The following is a 19,131-nucleotide window of genomic DNA, read 5'->3' on the forward strand; positions in this document are numbered from 1 at the left end:
TCTCTGTCAAACGTATGCCAAGATACCCAAGCATCTTATACGCGACAATGCTAATCTGTTGATTTTATTTAAACAAGACGGTACAAACTTGCGACATGTGTACAACGATCATGTAAATACTGACATGTCGTACGATGATTTTAGCGCGTTATGTCAAAAATGTTGGCAGCACAAGTATGGATTTCTAATAATTGACAAAAACAGTTCAATGAGCAATGGACGTTACAGAAGAAGTTTTAATGAATTTACGGTACCGTAAAATGATCAGTTGCTATCGAAACATTGACAGAGCATCGAAACATTGACAACGTCTACATAAAAAACATGAGTGATAACAGTGATCGTGAAAAGATTGCGCGAAAAATTGTACAGACGAGGGAGTCAATTCGCAAAAAATATCGCGCGTTAAAAACTGGTAAAATTGAGGAAGATGTAGCGTTGGAGAAACAGTTTAAGCCGATTAGCGAGTTTCTAAAACAGCTTGTTCAAAATACCATCGATATAGAATCCGACGTATCGAAAATCGAGCCGTTCGATATACTCGAAAAAGACCATGTGGAAAAGAAAATTATTAAAGTTAAAAAACGACCAAGAATCTCATTGAATGATTTGAGCTCAAAGCAAAAACGATTAAATGTCTCATTAAATGATTTGCCGATAACTTTTATACCGAATCAAAGACGAACGATACCGGACACAACTACTCAGATAGAAATTGCGCAACCGCGTCAATTATCGTACGAGCAACCACCCGTCGACGAAATTTTTGAAACCACACCCGATTCGTTGGTTACAACGGTACAACGTGAATTGCAAACGTCCGCAGGTGTAAACATATTTCGAGAACATTTAGGTCCACTCGGACAAAAATATCTACTCACTGTTATGAATCAAGATAAAGATAAAGCTATGGATTATGTGTACGGCATTAAGTTTTCTAACGATGGAATAATCTTCGGTGATAAACATTTTGACGTAGACAAAAATGATAATATAATTATCAATGAAGTAAAAATATACGGGAACGCCGGGTCTCTATGAATTAATTTTCAAAAAAATCCCCGACGATGAAATATATACCGAAGATGATTTGCTTAAATATAAAAGTATATTACTAGCGACGAATGCGCATAAACGTGGGAACAAAGCACATAATCCAGTATTAGAGACTAAAGGATATAAGTATAAAAATGTAATTACACCGTTACTTTCTAAAAAAGCTGGAAAAGGTATACTACCGCGTGCTATGACTCTAAACGACAATAAGATCGACTATGTGCACTGGAACGAAATTTGGCTTATTCGATTCAAGAAATGATGCAATCGGTACAAACGGCTCTTGGGATAGATTGGTAAAAAGTTATGTGCACGAAAACGCTCTGTGTCGCGTCGTTACAGACTTCGATGCGAGGTCGCGTAAGATTCGGCGTGTAGCGCAACCTGAGGCTGACAGCGATGCCGTCAACAAATTGTACGTGCAGTCCTGCGTTAAAAGATTAATGAATCGACAGAAAGAATCAGACGAGAAGCTTACTTCGCTTGAGAAGGACGTGCGAGCATTACAGATTGCGCTAAACAAACTTCAACGCGCGGCTAACGCTAACTCAGAGACAGCTATCAACCTGAATGAGCATCAGTGAACGGGTTAGAAGCGGCTATCGAACGGTTATCGAACAGCTACGAAGGATTATCGAACGGCTGCGAACAAGTATCGAACCGCTACGAAGAATTACCGAACTGCTATCTAACTACAATGAGTGGCAGTGGTAGTGAACGACCTAGCAGCAGCAGCAGCAACAGTCTCGAACGAGGCTATGAGCATTTCAAGGAGGGCTGCGAACGAGGCTACAAACACGTTCTTCACGGCTACACTCAAGGTTACGAACAACTCAAGAACTCCTACGATCGTTCGAAAGACGTCTGTGAACGAGGCTACGAACGGGTCAAAAGCGGCTACGAACGAATCAAAAACGACTGTGAAAAAGGTTGCGAACGGATTAAGAACGATTTTCAAATAGGTGAAGGACGGCGGTGAAGGACGGCGGTGAACAACGCAAGAACGGATTAAGAACGGGTCAGAAAACGCGAAAAAACATAGAAAAAACGGAACTTAAAAAACGATTATTAAAGAACGATAAACGCAAATGAGTGATAAAAAAGCAAACAACAAACAACCATCAAGAAAAACTGACAAAACAAAGAATCAACATAGTTTGGAGAGACGGCAGTTGGTAAACGAACTGCACGCGCCAGCGAGAAAAAATTTTCCCCGAAGACACGTCATAGTGCGGGGATACGATGATCTGTGGCAAGCCGACATCGTCGAGATGCGGCGGTATGCTCGAGTCAACAAAGGGATACAATTACATACTCACTGTTATCGATGTGTTGAGCAAGTATGCGTGGGTCGTACTGCTCAAGAGTAAAGGTGGAAGCGAGACGGCCGATGCAATTACAGAGATAATTCGAGACGATGCGAGATGCCCGAAAAATTTTCAAACCGATCAAGGAAAAGAATTTTACAATGCAAATGTACAAAACCTCATGAAGAAACACAATATTAATCATTATTCGACATATTCCGTCATGAAAGCCTCGATTGTGGAACGCTTCAATCGTACTTTTTGAAGAATAAAATGTGGAAAATGTTTACGCTCAATGGAAACTACAAGTGAATCAACGAACTATCGAGACTCGTTGAAGAGTACAACACGCAAAAACATCGCACTATCGGTATGAGACCTGTCGATGTTACTCCAGCCGTCGCGGAGAAACTTTTAAATACGGTGTACAGCAACGTAAAGATTGCGGCGCCGGCGAAATTTAAAACAGGCGATTCGGTGCGCGTGAGTAAATTCAAGACTTTATTCGAAAAAGGCTACACACCAAATTGGACCACCGAAGTGTTTGAAATTGTTAAGATACAGAAAACTAATCCTGTGACATATATATTAACAGATTCGCGCGGAAATCCCGTCGCCGGTGGATTTTACGAATACGAACTACAACGCGTTGCTAATCCCGATATATATCTTGTGGAAAAGATATTGAGGAAGAGGGGGGATGAAGTTTTTGTGAAATGGTTGGGATTCGATAGTTCACGGAATTCTTGGATACATAAAAATAATGTATTGTAAAAATATAACAATATATTATATAAAGTTTACATATATATAATATTCAAATATATACACTTTTTTCTTTTTACAACGGTATTCTGTAATGCCCCCATGGTAGCGTATCGATACTTTTAGGTATTATATATCGTTTATCATCGTATGGACTTAGAGCAATTTTTTTCTGCCGCATGGTATATACTTTATGCATTTTTGATCTTATAGTCGATTGCTGTCGCGTCATTTCAATTCCTTCGTTCAAACACTGCATGTAATCGTCAAATGTTATCGTTTTCGCGACGACGCTATTCTTGACACCTTTTACCTTTTTCGTATTCTTTTTACCATCTACTTTTAGCGCATACATTTTTGCTCTAAGCCCGACAAATTCTATTATTATCATACCGTTGTTTTCATCCTTCATCAGACCCGGTACTTTTTTATTCACGAGCGGTATACCGTACGCATTGTCTATCGCATAGTCCCTCGTGTCGAACTTGCCGATGTCGCGCTTCATATTCTCGTACACGTCTTCGCACTCAATGTGATATATGAGACTATCCGTGTCGATGTACATGACTTTACATTTTTCTTTATACATTGGAATCATGTAATCGTGATGAAATTCGTACAAACACATCTTGGATACATCAAGTATACACATACCTACATAGATTGGTTTGTAAAACTTCACCTCGAGTCTACGCAATTCCACAGCGATTAAATTTTCCGAAAAAACGCTCCTGCTATGAAAATTTGGTTTCGCGATCATTGCCTCTGCGCCGTACCTATCGTCCCATTTTGTTATAAGTTTAATATCTACGCGATTGCGCACATTTTCCATCGTTTTGCCGAAAACTGCATTATTCATTAATTTGTATAAATTCTTTTCAAAATCATTTTTCGCCATTGTTTTAAATTGCGTGTTTAATTCAATATATGTACGTAACCATGGAGATTGCGCGAATTGTAATATGCGATGAATTTTTGTAACGCGAAGACCGTGTCGCGTACATTGCTGCAGATTGCGGTAGTGTATTACGTATCGTTTCTTATCGTATAAGGTTGCGAGCAACTTGTTCTCTCTCTTGCCGGGTGGCTTGTCACGCGTCGGACAAAACGGTAAGTCAGTATGCGCGTCGTGAAGATGTTGCGGGTACTCGAGATCGACTTCGAGGATATAGCCTGTAGGCGAATCGAACGCGATCGATGATAGTTCAAAATTGCATATATTGTCGACCCATTGAAAACTAGCGTAAGGCAAAGGTTGACACATTGCCCATCCGTATAAATTATTTACATCGAAATACATTAGATACGATGACGGTTTCAATGGGTCATATGACTGCATGTACTTGTTATTAGCATGCGCGTATCTGTTGGAACATTGACTCAAACCACCGCGTATACCTCGTGCTATAAACATTACCATATCGATGTCAGTGAGCAATTCAAACTTAATATTTGTATGCTTCAACATGGCATCCCACGTGTATCCGGGCAGAATATAGTAATGCGCAGGGTCGAGCCCGTAACTCTTGATACAATTGTCACGAAAATTTTCAAAAACATCGGCTAATAATAAGACATCGATTTTTAAATATAGATCGCTATATTCGCCTAGCGTTCTAATGGAGAATCGGTTCCAAACAGTCTCGGCGTGCGCGTAATCGCTCTCGGATACTGTGTCATCGGTCAAAGAACTGTAAAATAATTCGCGCGGAGGTAAACATGTATCGTGCAATTTATCTACACAATCGATATATTCGTACGGAAAGACACCTTTTCGCGTTAACAGATCAAAGTCTTCTACCCGCAAATTTTGATATTCAGATTGTAAAATTTTTAATTTATCTTTACTGAGAAAAGATGCTAAATTGTTGAGACTTGTTGTGAGAAATTTAAAACAATCGATGAAACGTAATTTAATGTGATTTCCGTGATATGTCTTCCGTAAGTTTAACATCTTTCGTAAATTAAATGTATTTTTCTTTAGTTATCGGAAGTAGATCGATTCTTCCTTCGAACGCTGTGGCTATTTCCTCGATTATAAAATGTGAATCATAACCGGATAAATTGTGGAAAATAATTGGAATATAAAAGGATTCCTTATAATTTAGATTGCAATTTGAATGCGCGGGACCTCTGTACCGCCCAGTGAGGGTCACCTCAATGATCGTGTACGCGCGTATCGTCTTCCACGAATGGTTTCTCACATATATGACATTGAGTAGCGCTGTTAAACTTTTCCAATTCTTCACGCGTCAAATTTATCATGGGAAGATTTATAGATAAAATTGTTTTCACGCGCGTTGCTAAATTTTTTAATTCTTCAGCAAACCATGCGACGCAATTGGCTTCGCGACGAGAATGATACGCGGACAACGAATTATCGTACAAGCAATGTACATAATAAGCGATACTAAACACTTGATAATGCTGGTATACATTTTTTTCTGCTTCTTCTTTGTCCGTCTTTCTCAAAACACATTCCAGGTCGGCATACACGACGAAAGGAACCTGCTCCTTCCTGTTATAGTTGTTAAAAGCGAGCCACTTATCTTTATCGCTCGGTAATCGAATAGCACAGTCATTCATCTTCCCGCAGTATGTAACTGTAGTTTCTCATTCGAATAAAAATAATGTAGACATCTATAAAAAAAAAATAATAATTATATATATATTTTAACATTTATAAAAAATAGAAATAATAATTATATATTTATTTTGAAAAAAATCAATAATATTAAATATACATACCGATCGCAAATATATTTTTGTCCATTGTGTTTATTGTGTTGCGAACTCACGAGTCGTGATAAATTCTTGATCCACGCGAAATGTCCGATATCTTGCGCATCTTGAATGTAGAGCAAATTGGCGTGCTTGTCCCTCTTTTGCTCCGAAAGACGAATAGGAACAATATTTTCGTTTTCGATGATATACACATTGATTGAAATATTGTTGCTTATTTCAAATTTTTTAATTTGATTAAGAGTCACTGGAAACTCAATGTCTCGAAGATTTAGTACATCCGTGTAACGCGGGTACGATAATTCTCGTTCAACCCTTCTTTCAGCGGGATACATAGCAGCAGTCACTGCCCATGCAAAACATGCATTGTCTTTGGATCGTACGTTAACTACCGCTCGCTTCATCATTATCTTTCGCGGTAATATAATATGACATCTCGCACGCATAGGATTATATTTATTTATATTTACAGTCAAATTAAGTATACGCGATAATGCCCACCCACTATCACGTTCTTGAAATTCTTCGAGAGATGCTAAAGTGGGCTCGATAACACGTTGCTCGTACCATTCGCGTAAATCAGATGTACAAAATAGTTCACAGTTTTTTATACTTACAATTTTATCGTCGTGCTTTTCACCCGCCACAAACTCACCGTTAAACACAGTATTCACTTTCACACTGCAGTGAGTTTCAATAGCGTCTCACACATGTTCGAGCACGATATCACTCGCGTCTTCGAGAAACTGGCGAGGTTCGATATAATTGATATTGATTATCGCACCAGTCGATATACAGTTCTCGAACGCTGTATCAATTTCTCGCCAAAATAGTGCAGCTTGATGCGCGCTGTGTCCGGCACCCGCGTGTACGAAACGTTTGCGCAACGCATTTTTCAGTCCTTCGAGTCGCGCGATCTTTGCGATCAACAATTATCGATATCCGATCGATATTCGCGGTCGTTTAATTCGACTCTGCTCTTCCAACGATTTGATATAATCATCGCATCGCACCTCCCACGCAAAGTACTCCTCCACTGAATTTATCAAGGTGGATTGATGCGTTAAAACCTGCTCCATTTTTTTTACATATAAGGTACACTCGTGCAAGCTTCGACAATAATGGCGAGATGTGACTCTCTGTTCTGATTTATATCTAATCGTTATATTTTTTTCACGTTGCGAAAACGTTATTCTTTTGTGTAAACATCCGTCATTTCTATAATATCACGTCTCTTTATCTCACACATATTTCGTGGTAATGTAATATAATATGACATCCTGTACGCATAGGATTATATTTATTATTTATAATCAAATTAAATATACATGATAATGCCCACCCACTATGCGAAACGTTATTCTTTAGCGCAAACATTCGTACTGTCGACGCGTTATTCTTTAGCGCAAACATCCGTACTGTCGACGTTCTGTTTATGTTATTATTTAGCCAAAATTTTATCTCACGCTTTGCCGTATACATTTGAATCGATTTCATCATACGGCAGCCACACATAGCGAGAAAGCACGTGGGGACTCGATTTTTAATAATTTTTAGCAGCCTTACATTGGCGCTTGCAAAATTACGTCACAAATACTCTCCTCCTCATTACGTTTTGCGATATTACAAATTGATCGCAGTACTTTCAATAGTTTAGTATCGCATCAGTTGTCCGTACATAAGGTTGTGCTAAAAAATGTGCTCCACAAAAGAAACCAGCAAGATGAATTTTTACATTCCGATTGAGAACGGTGAAATTCAATCAAAGAAAATGTAAGTTTCAATTATTTTCTAAATATTCCTAAAAATTATTTTCTAAAAATTATTTTCTAAATATTATTTTTTAATATATTTTAATATTTTATATTTTTTTTATATTTAATATTTAATATTTTATATAGCGTTTCATCTCGTCGTGCGGTTTGCATACTTGGGAGAAGGTATATCTTAACCCCGACATCTTACAAATATTTGGAGATTGGAATAATAGTTGGAGCTATGTCGTATGTCGAATTGATACTTGGTGACAACCAAGGTAATCGATTAGTATTGCCTATCGTACTCTGGCACTCATTGATGCAGAAACGTACAGACATTGAACGACATGTACAATCGACTGAAAGTCAATCATTATGGATCTGTGATCTATTTATCCAAATGATTGCATTAAACGGATCGAGGATTATTAAATTAACATTATATAATAAGTCTTTGTATATGCAACCTCAAACATTATTACATTTATTCGATTTTGAAGATTGTATCGATCATATGCATTCATGGTTGTGTCAAAATACACATTTCGTGAATGAAAAATTTAAACAATTTTGTAACGTTTTGCAACGTAACAATATTATTAACGTAAATGATGCTGTGAAAGCGATTCGCGAGAGTGACGCGTTCGATAGCGGATCACTCGTAGATTGCGAATTGTTGGCGTGTGCTATAAATGATATACTTTATGATACTTGTAACAAATAAAAAATAAAAAATTATTACTAACATTAATGTTTCTCTTCACACTATTTTATTCTACGACTCTTCCTCCTCCTCCTCGCGCTCTCTTAGTCTCAGTCAAACAAAGACCTTTACCTCTCATAGGATCATATGCATAGTCTGTTTAGAAAGAGATACTCTATTTAGAGAGAGATGAGATATGGGATCTCATGTATATATTTGAGATAAATGCGCATGACGCGTGGTTAGTTTTTTCCTATACGCCCTAAGAAGAAGCTTATTACGTGCTCGTGTCGCGAGGAAATCTATGAATTGTGCTCGTGTCGCGAGTAAATCTGTGTATTGTGCGTGTGTCTTCCGAATATGAATGAAAATAATGGTGATGATTACTTAATGATCATTTCTGATGAAGAAGACTCGGACATTGAAGTGCCGCTCTTAGAACTATCTAGTTATGATGCTGACAATAATGCCAATATTGGAAATATCGGTTTAGATGTTATTGAAAATAATGGTGATAATATGAACAATTCTGACGAAGAGGGTGATTTAGACATTGAAGTACAACGCTTAGCGGACAGTGACTATGAGAGTGACGAAAGTGTTTTCGAGGAAAATATCTATCGTGATTTGGACTTACCGGAAATTAATTCGTATAATGAACTAACAAGGATGTGCTGCATATATTTTTGTTATGCAACTGCAGATGGCACATACTTCTGCACATCATGTTTAATAAGAATGGCGTACCTATTTGATGAGATTCGTGCTGTGCGGGAACATTCAATTAATATTTACGCTTTAATTCTCGGACTATTTTGTAGCGAGTATCGAACTCCATTATTTCAAATATTACCTTGCAATATGTGTCCGATTTATATGACTTAAGACTTGTGTGAATACTACAAAAAACTATTATTGTGTATTATTGTGTAAGTGTCGCACATACACAGAGGACTTATGTGTAAAAACCAAAAAAAAACGATGAGAGTTATACGCATGGGTGCGTGACGATCTTTGGGGTGATACTCCCGAGAACCGGAGATGTGAGGAGGTGACTCCTCAGTTTAACGAGGATCGTCTTTGTTTGCGGAAACTCTTTGGTGAGCTTCCGTATGAGGTGTGGGAGACAGAGGAACCGTGGCTCCCCGAAACTCTGCAGGAGGACTCCAGGTCGTCAGATGAGAAAGACTCCGAATAGATTGTATTTATAATTTTTATCATTTTAGAAAATATTTTTAAAGTACTAATAAAAATGTTCATTTCTGTTACAGACGCAGCTATGACGAGTTCCCCTGGCGCCTCGCCCCTACAGATTTTTAATTTTTTAAATTTTCTACTATAATTTTAATTCTTTTTTATATTTTTATAATTAAACATATAACTATTTTAATTTTTTAAATTTTCTATTACAATTTCTATTCTTTTTTAATTTTAAAACACACACACACACTTTATATTTATACACATACACACTTTTTAAATAAAAATTTATGTTAAACTTATATATATTTATTACTTATCCACCTTCATCATCTATTCCATCCTTCTTCTTCTATATTAGATATAATTAGATAATAAGATAATATTTAATATTATAAAAAAATTATCTTTTTCTCGCGTACGCCTTAGCCTCCGTCTTATCGCGCCTCCGCTATCCTCCTTCCTCTCTATTCTTTCTCTCGCACCCCATAACACGCTCTCCTTCTCGCTATCCTTCTTCCTCTCTATTCTTTTCTCTCGCACCCATATCTCTTTTTCCTATCATCATGCTCTCCTTTTCTTACCATCATGCTCTCCTTTTCCTATCATCATGCACTCTTTTGTCATACACATACAGCGCTTTCCTTCTCACACTACGTCATACTCTCCTTGTCCTACGCTATATAGAACGCCTATAGCACCTTCTCCCTCTACCGCGTTGCGAACGTCTATCGCACCGTCTCCCTCTAACACGTTGCGAACGTAATTATTTATTGCAAATATACATTATGGATAAACAGAGTGGGGTGATTATTTTATCTATAACAGTTGACATTCCTCTCTCTCATCAGACCTCCGCAGTCAATCGGAGAGGACACTCCCTCCACGTGCGGAACCATATGTATGCCCCCCCAATCAGGGGGGTTTTTTGGTATCACCCTTCCCCCTCAATCTGGGGGGACATTTGGTACCACCCTTCCCCCTCAATCTGGGGGGACATTTGGTACCACCCTTCCCCCCGTCAGTACGGGGGGCGAGGTACCTCGCCTCGTCCCCCCCCCCGCTTACCTCACCCCCCTCAGATTCCTGGATTAGAACTCTCTTATTATATCTACTTCATTGATTTAAAGAAATCGGCAAAATTATTATCCGATACGATGGATTCAAAAGCTAATATCCAAATGCAATACCTGGAGTCTAATACAGGTATGTATAATGTTGAACAAGATATTCAACTTTGCAAAGATAACAAAAATTTTGTTATCGAAAAGAGCCTTCCGGATATAAATAGTATCCAGGAGAGGATGCCTGAAAGCCATCGCATTGTCGAATCATGCGAAAATGACAGTTTTGTTATCGAAAAGGGTCTTCCGGATACAAATAGTATCCAAGAAAGTATAATGGAAGGTCGTCGCATTGTCGATATGTCTTTTATGTTTAATGAGATTCACAGAACATTTGATAATCATGCGCGAGGAATAGAGTGCCAATTTAAAGATTGGATGCTCATAAATTCTCGCCACGAGTTAAAGACGCACTTTTCAAATGACTTCTTTTTCAAATGTCAAATGTGCAATTATGAAGACAACATATGCTCAGAACCTACAGAAGCTAAAAAGTTGGATCTCAACAAAGCTGCTGTAGCTACAACTATAACAGTTGGAAATGGTTATGCCCAACTGGAAGAGTTCTGTGCAGGTGTAAATATTCCTTGCATCTCTGAAAAAACTTATATAAAACATCGTGAAAACCTAGTCGATGATTTTCAAAAAACAGCTATGGAAAGTATGAAATTAACAGGCAAAATGGAAAAACAACTCGCCCTCGAGAGGAATGAAACTATAAATGGCATTCCATAACCGTTGTAACGGATGGTAGTTGGATGAAGAGGTCGTACGGCAACGCTTACAATTCACTTTCCGGTTTTGGTGCCATAATTGGTTACCGCACAAAAAAAGTTTTCTTCGTTGGTATCCATAACAAATTTTGTACGGTGTGTGAAAGAGCGGAGCAAAATGGACTCGAGCCACGCAGTCACAAATGTTATAAAAATTTTGACCGCAACGCTAGCTCTACAAGTATGGAAAGTGATGCCATCATAGAAGGCTTTAAAAATAGCCTTGAAATGCATGGACTGATATATAAAACAGTTATTGCTGATAGTGGACAGCAGTGTATATCCGGCCATACTAAATAACGCACCGTATCACGAACAAATGGTGACCGTAAAAAAAGTAGAATGCACTAATCATTTGCTTCGCAACCTGTGCAAAAAGTTGAAAAATTGTTGCTGGTACAGTTCAGCCAAAACAGCACAGAAAACGTGGCTTTGTACAGCTACGAAATGTTGTAAAAAACATTTTAAAAATACGGAAAGAAGTACTAGAGGCAGCCGTTCTACGAAGAGAGGAAAAATTACCTCATCATGACAAAGCTACGAAATTACAAAAAGATATTTTAAATATTCCTAGCCATATTTTTGGTGAGCATAAAAGATGTAAAGAACGTGACCGTACATGCGAAGAAAACCGTGAGAAAATACAAAATTATGTGCTGTATTTAAAATTGCACGGTTTATATGATAAAATTGAAAGTGCTGTCAAGTATTTAAGTGCTTATTCCGATAGTTTGTTGTTAAATTTGACAAACAATTCTGCAGAAGCGTTTAATTCAATAATCTGCAAAGAAATAGGTAGAAAGTGCCTTAATTTTGATCTACGAGGTTTTTACTGCTAAAATTGTGGGAGCTTGTATGTAGTATAATACCCAACAAGTGCTTACGCAAGTACATAAAAGCATATGTAAGGATGTCCCTTCGACTGTAGAAAATTTAGAGAAACGACGACAAATAAAGGTTGCGAGAACCAAAAAATCTCGAGAAGAGGATGGCAGGTTTAAAAAATTTAAACGAGTGGCAGGAACAGATCGTCATTATGGGCCACAATCACAAAAGCCAGATCTTCTATCTGACGTATACAAACAACTTAAAATAAATCACATAGAAAAGTTGTCAGAAAACGCAGAAAAAAGGGAAAAAATTGAACGAGAGACAAAAGACCAAAATAAATGTGAACTATGGCAATCATTAAGACGTGAAATGCTAACAGCATCCAATTTTGGAACTGTATGTCGCATGAGACCAACAACGTCTTGTGTAGCGACTGTAAAAAGCATTTTATATCCTCCAAATTGACACAGCAGCCATGAAATATGGTCGCGAAAGGGAGGAAATCTGCAGAAAAGAGTTGGTTACAAAATTAAATAAAAAAATTAAACCATATAGATTGTTCATTGATTATGAAAATCCATTTTTGGGTGCTTCTCCCGATAGACTTATCGATGAAGATGGTCTGGTGGAGATTAAATGTTCTCTATCAGCAGAGAATTTAACAGCTGATGAGGCTGTAAAAAAATTGCCTATATTGAAAGGCATATTTGACAGAAAAAATAATGATAAAATGAATCGAAATCATCGATTCTTTTATCAAGTTCAAGGGCAGTTGAACATAATGCAGCGAAATTATTGCATATTTGCTTTATGGACTCCCAAAAGCTTAAAAATTGTGGTAGTCAATAGAGACAATGATTTTTGGGAAAATAAAATGCTATCTTTCTTAACACGTTTCTACTATGACTGTATGTTTCCAGAAATCTTGGATAGCCGTCATAATAGATATATGCCTATTAGAAACCCACAATATATAATAGAGGCTCAAGAAAAAGTGTCTAAAAGGAAAGGCAAGCGATATGTGCAACAAAATGATATAGATAACAGAGATATAGAACAAGAAAACAAACGATTAAAACTGAACGTTTTGCAAACAGACGAAACAAACATTGCTGCTGTTTCGGATATAGAGCAAGATAGTGATTGCATCTTGGTCAGTTATTCAAAAATTAAAAGACTTGACTAAAGATAAAATAGCAAAACGTAAGAAAGTTTTAGATGATACAATTGCTCCTCTTTCTTTGGTCAGAAAAAATGTTTTGTCTATACAAAACAAGCTGAACGATGAATTGTTAGATACATTCTTGCGCATTGTTAGAGAAACTTCTTGTTTCGAAACACAAAGCGTTTTGTATATAGAGTTCCAAGATCTGATAACAGCCAGTGATAGCGACAACAGTTTACAAATAATTGGAGGCAACGGTACTGACCATTGGCGATGTATTTTCTATAATGGTTCCAAATTACATGTGTATGACAGTTTACCTAACTGTACATACAAAAATTGGCACAGAAAGAAAAAGATTATATTCACAAACGTTATCCAGGAATAAACGTAAACGATTTAATATTTGGAAAAATCCAATTATAACCAGATAACACATGTTGCGGAATTTATGCAGCTGCTTTCGCTATATCTATTGTTTTAGGGAGAAATCCTTGTGAGGATAAATATTCTAATGACGTAGAGTGCATGAGATGTCATTTTATGAATATAATAGGAGCTAACAGCTGTCACTGTTCTCTTCACAATAAATGTTTGTCGCACCATAATAATTAGCATTTATATATTTAATGTATTCCTCTTTCACACAGAAAGAATGTTTATTTATACACTGTGTAAATCAGAAAGACGAAAATATAATGGTTGCGTTTTACGAGAATGGGCGATGGATGGGACTCATTCTATATATAAAATATTGTAAAAAAATATTTTATATTATATATTTTATATATAATGTACTAATAAAGCCAGGGGCAATCTAACGTGTACTGGCATAGTACGTTTCTTTCTTTACACATTGACGTTCTACATACATATATATCAAATCATTTATGCATATTGCTTTGCATTTCTTCGTTCGACCAAAATTATTGCCATGCAAAGCCATGTGTGGGACAAATTGCCTTGCAAAATGTATGTAATAAATACATACAGGGTGTCCGGTAATAACCGCTTCACCGCTCATATACAGGTAGAGTAGGTTAAACTGAATAGAAAAGTCTTCTACCATTTTTCGATTTTCGAAATAATTAATTAACAAAGATTGACAAATCTAGGCGAGTACAAGCGCGCGGCGAGAAGACCCATCCTACCGTTACACGGTTACTAGGTGCTCATTAAATGATAGGAGGAGCGGTCTACGATTGGAAATGGATGTGTATGAGTAGCGTGCCTAATAACCGCGTAACGGTGGGACGGTCTTCTCGCCGCGCGCGCTTTACTCGCGCGGATTCGCCGGTCTTTTTTAATTAATTTCTTGATAATTATTTCGAAAATCGAAAAATGATAGAGGACTTTTCTATTCAGTTTGACCTGCTCTACCTGTATATGAGCGATGAGGCGGTTATTACTGGACACCCTGTAAAAAAAAATTTAATTAATATTTAATTTGAGAATTATGTGTATATAACATTGTACATCTAATGTTATATACTTATATTTATCTCGATATAATAGATACAAATAAATTGTAATATTTATTAATACATACATATTGAATATATAATTATTTTTATTCTGTATTTTATACCATAATGAATAAAATAATACATATAATATACATACATAAATAATATATTGAATATTGGAACATGTATTCATTATTTGTGTTCATTATGGTGTAAAGTGTAAAGTAAAGATAACTATATTCAATATATGTGTAACTAAATTATATTAATTATTTAATAAAAATATAATATAGTTACACATATTGAATATAGTTATCTTTATTTACACTTTACACTATAATGACACAAATAATGAATATACGTTCCAACAATATTCAATATATGTATTTATGTATACAGGGTGGGGCATTTATATTGAGACACCTAAATATCTAAAAAATAAAGCAAGATAGAAAGAAATGTTTCAGACAAAAGTTGTTTGGTTCTAAGGGGGTCATAAGATGGTGCCATTAGTTTGATCTTGAGGAGTCACATGAAGGTCACATGAAAGTTATGTTTAATTTTTTAAGTGGAACACCCTATATATCATTGCATATTTTTGTAGCTTATCTCGAGAGCTTTCCAAAACATTATAATCAAATGTTTTTTTGTGAAGTACTTTTCGAGTTATAAGGCTTCAAAGTTGCAATATTTTGACATAAATTACAAGATATCTCGCAAAATGTTCATTTTTCGATTATCTTACCCTAATACTTTTATGCACAAAATAATGAGACGAATCAATTGGTGTAAAAAAACACATAGTTATCTTTAAGAAAAAATCTGAATTTGCAACTAGCAGTTACACATTTTTACTTTAACATAATTATGTGTTTTAATTGCGCCAATTGATTTGTCTCATTATTTTGTGCATAAAAGTATTAGGGTAAGATAATCGAAAAATAAATATTTTACGAGATATCTTGTACTTTATGTCAAAATATTGCAACTTTGAAGCCTTATAACTCGAGAAGTACTTCACAAAAAAACATTTGATGATAGTGTTTTGGAAAGCTCTCGAGATAAACTACAAAAATATGCAATAATATATAGGGTGTCCCATTTAAAAAATTAAACATGACGTTCATGTGACCTTCAAATGACTCTTCAAAGTCAGACCAATGGTACCATCTTATAGCCCTCTCGAAATCCTAAAACTTTTATTTGAAACTTTTTTTCCGGCAACGCTTACTTTTCAAGATATTTCACTAGAGGAATTAAAATGGGACACCCTGTATACAGCTATAGCACATTCTACAGTTTTACAGGAAGATGGCAAAAGAATCTGTAAATGATGATAATACATCCCAAAATAGAATCGATAAACTGATTGAATTGGATAATTTGAATCCAATAGATTTATTAACATTAAATAAAATATTGGAGAGCATTCAGATGTATGATGCAAGAGGTAAGTAAAAAAGTTAATTCTTTTAGAATTTAAAACAAAAATGTTAATATATACAAGGTGCCCCGTAATTGCTAGATACCTAGAATTAACTTCAAGGTCAATTACAAGTGTTATTAAAATGTTGAACTTTGTGAAGATAATAATGATTTTGTTGCTAATAATAGCTCTCTAGATACGAATTGTATCCAGGGAAGCATGAAGGCCGTCGTATTGTCCACATTACTTTTCGATTCAATGAAATCCATAGAACATTCAGTAATCATTAACGAGGAGTGCCAATTTAAATGGAAACTAATAAATTTTTATCGTTATGGGTTAAAGAAAGTTGTTTTTCAAGTTGTTATAGCCCGATAAGCTATAACCGACATGCTAGTAATTAAGAACCGAATGATTGCGAAATAAGGCAAGAAGTTCCGCATACCGCGACTGGTGCATCGACCGCGCGTACCAATGACGCAGCGATCCTCGCGCGGACCTCGATTGCGAAAACCGGAACACCGCGACGACAATTGCGAAAGGGTGCAAGCAAGGAATTCCGACCTTTTAACTCGCTACGCTTGCACCTGATGCGCGTTAAACGACCCGCACGAATTTTGCGCAAGCACGCAGCGCTATAAAAACTTGCCCGCGCTTGGACGCGCGGGCAGTCACGAAATTGAGTTAGAATTATCGAGAGTTGTAACGGACAATCATGAATTAAGCAATCTAAGTGCATCGATAGCAAGAAGTCGAGCATCCAACAACCGAGCGTGGAGAAAGAAGAGAATCGTGTAAGGCAAGAACGAATTATAGAATTAAAGGACGCATATCTGTTAAACCAGACTACGTCATTCTACCCCACATCATTGAACTCCCCTGGTCCGTTCCTTTCGGCAAATCCCGAACCCGTGTCGCTCCCGCAGCGGCACAACAAAGTGCCAAATGTGCAAATATGAAGACAACATCTGATCAGAACCCACAGAGCTGGAAACATTAGACATTAATACGATTGCTATAACAGAAACTATTATAACTGGAATTGGTTTTACCCAGCGGGAAGAACTGTGTACAGTCATGAATGTTCCATTTATGGCCGAAAAAACTTACATATATCAAATATCAAAACATTGTAATCAATGTTCAAATTTTCGAGAAAATAACTTTTGAAAATATAAAAATGGCTGACAAAGTTAAAAAACAATTTGCTCCAGAGAGAAACAAAACTATAAATGTATACAAAAATATTCCGTATACAGAGGGACGAGTGTAGCTACGTCGTCGGCTGCGAACCGACAGAATGTGGGTTCGAGCCCACTGTGGATTCATATGCCTCTATGAAGTTTTTTCATAGGTGTAAGATGTATTGTAATAGGAAAATGATAAAATAAAGGTATGCTTAACCTTCTTGGCAAAAGCTGAAGGAAAAGACAGATATTCCGTATACCTACAACTGTTGTTGCGGACGATAGTTGGATGAAAAGCTCGTACGGTAACACCTACGATTCACTTTTTGGTATTGGTGCTATAATTCATTACTGCATGAAAGAGGTTCTCTTCATCGGTGTCTACAATTGCACGATATGTGATATAGCGGAACGAAATAGAATCGATAAAAATCAAAAATCATAAATTCTACAAAAGTTTTGATTGTAACGTAAGTTTTACAAGAATGGAGAGCTATGCTATTGCAGAAAGCTTTAAAAGTAGCCTGGAAATACATGGAGTAATTTATAAAATAGTTATTGCCGTTGGCGATAACAGTATATATCAAATCATTGTTGATAGCAGACCATATTGTGAACAAAGAGTGATCGTTTAAAAAAATAAAATGTGCTAATCATTTGTTTCACAATGTATGTAAAAAGTTGAAAGTTGTAGTAAAGATAACTCAACAAAAACATAGAAAGCCTGATTTCATTGAGCAACGAAATGTAAAAAAATAACATTTTGAAGGTACGATAAGAAATAATAAATGCAATTGATTTACAAAGAAAAGAAAAGCAACTTGACCATTATAAGGCTGTGGAATTACAAAGAAATATATTAAATATTCCTGGTCACATATTGGTGAACATAAACAATGTAAGGAACGCGGTTATATATGTAATCATGATGAAACAAAGAAAAATAATGTGCCATATCTCAAGTTGCACGGTTTTTACCAACAAATAGAGTGCCCAGATATATAAGGGGTTATTCTGACAGCTTGTTGCTGAAATATACCAATAATCTTGCAGAGTCATTGAACTCAATAATCTGCAAAGAAATTGCGGGAAAACGTATTAATTTTGGTAATTGGGGCTCCTACAATGTTAGAACTGCGGGGGACAATTGTACAACATAATACGCAACAAGTTCTCATGAAGAAAGAATGTTCCTTACCTATATACCTCATCGAGGTTATCATAGGTATTAGAGGTATTGTACCTCTTATAGGAAATGAAAATAAAAGCATTGAATAACCTTCTTGGTAGGGTGAAGCTGAAGGATTATATCGTTGTTATTTACTCACAAAATAAAGAAGAGCTAACTGACGATATGGCAAGAAAAAGAGAATTTTTCGATAACTCGAGTGCTTCTTTCAATTTAATAAAGAATAATATATTATCTATACACAGTAAAATAAGCGACGAATTATTGAAATAATTTTTACGTATCGTATTCTCGTTTTAACACAAAGTATGCTATATTTGGAATGTCCTTACATAATTGAAAAAAATAGTGAGAAAAGCTTATAAATTATTTTATTATAGAAAATATTTTCTCTATAAATACTGTATGCTTTTAAAAGAGCATATAATATAAAAATGTAT

General features: G+C 36.2%; 1 pseudogene; it reads left to right on the forward strand.

Moving 5' to 3' along the window:
• The first annotated feature begins 10,915 nt into the window (after positions 1-10,915).
• On the forward strand, positions 10,916-14,013 carry LOC140671430 (uncharacterized; annotated as a pseudogene).
• Positions 14,014-19,131: the final 5,118 nt, after the last annotated feature.

The sequence above is a fragment of the Anoplolepis gracilipes genome, chromosome 11 (assembly GCF_047496725.1).
Source record: "Anoplolepis gracilipes chromosome 11, ASM4749672v1, whole genome shotgun sequence".
NCBI classification, from domain to species: Eukaryota; Metazoa; Arthropoda; class Insecta; order Hymenoptera; family Formicidae; genus Anoplolepis; species Anoplolepis gracilipes.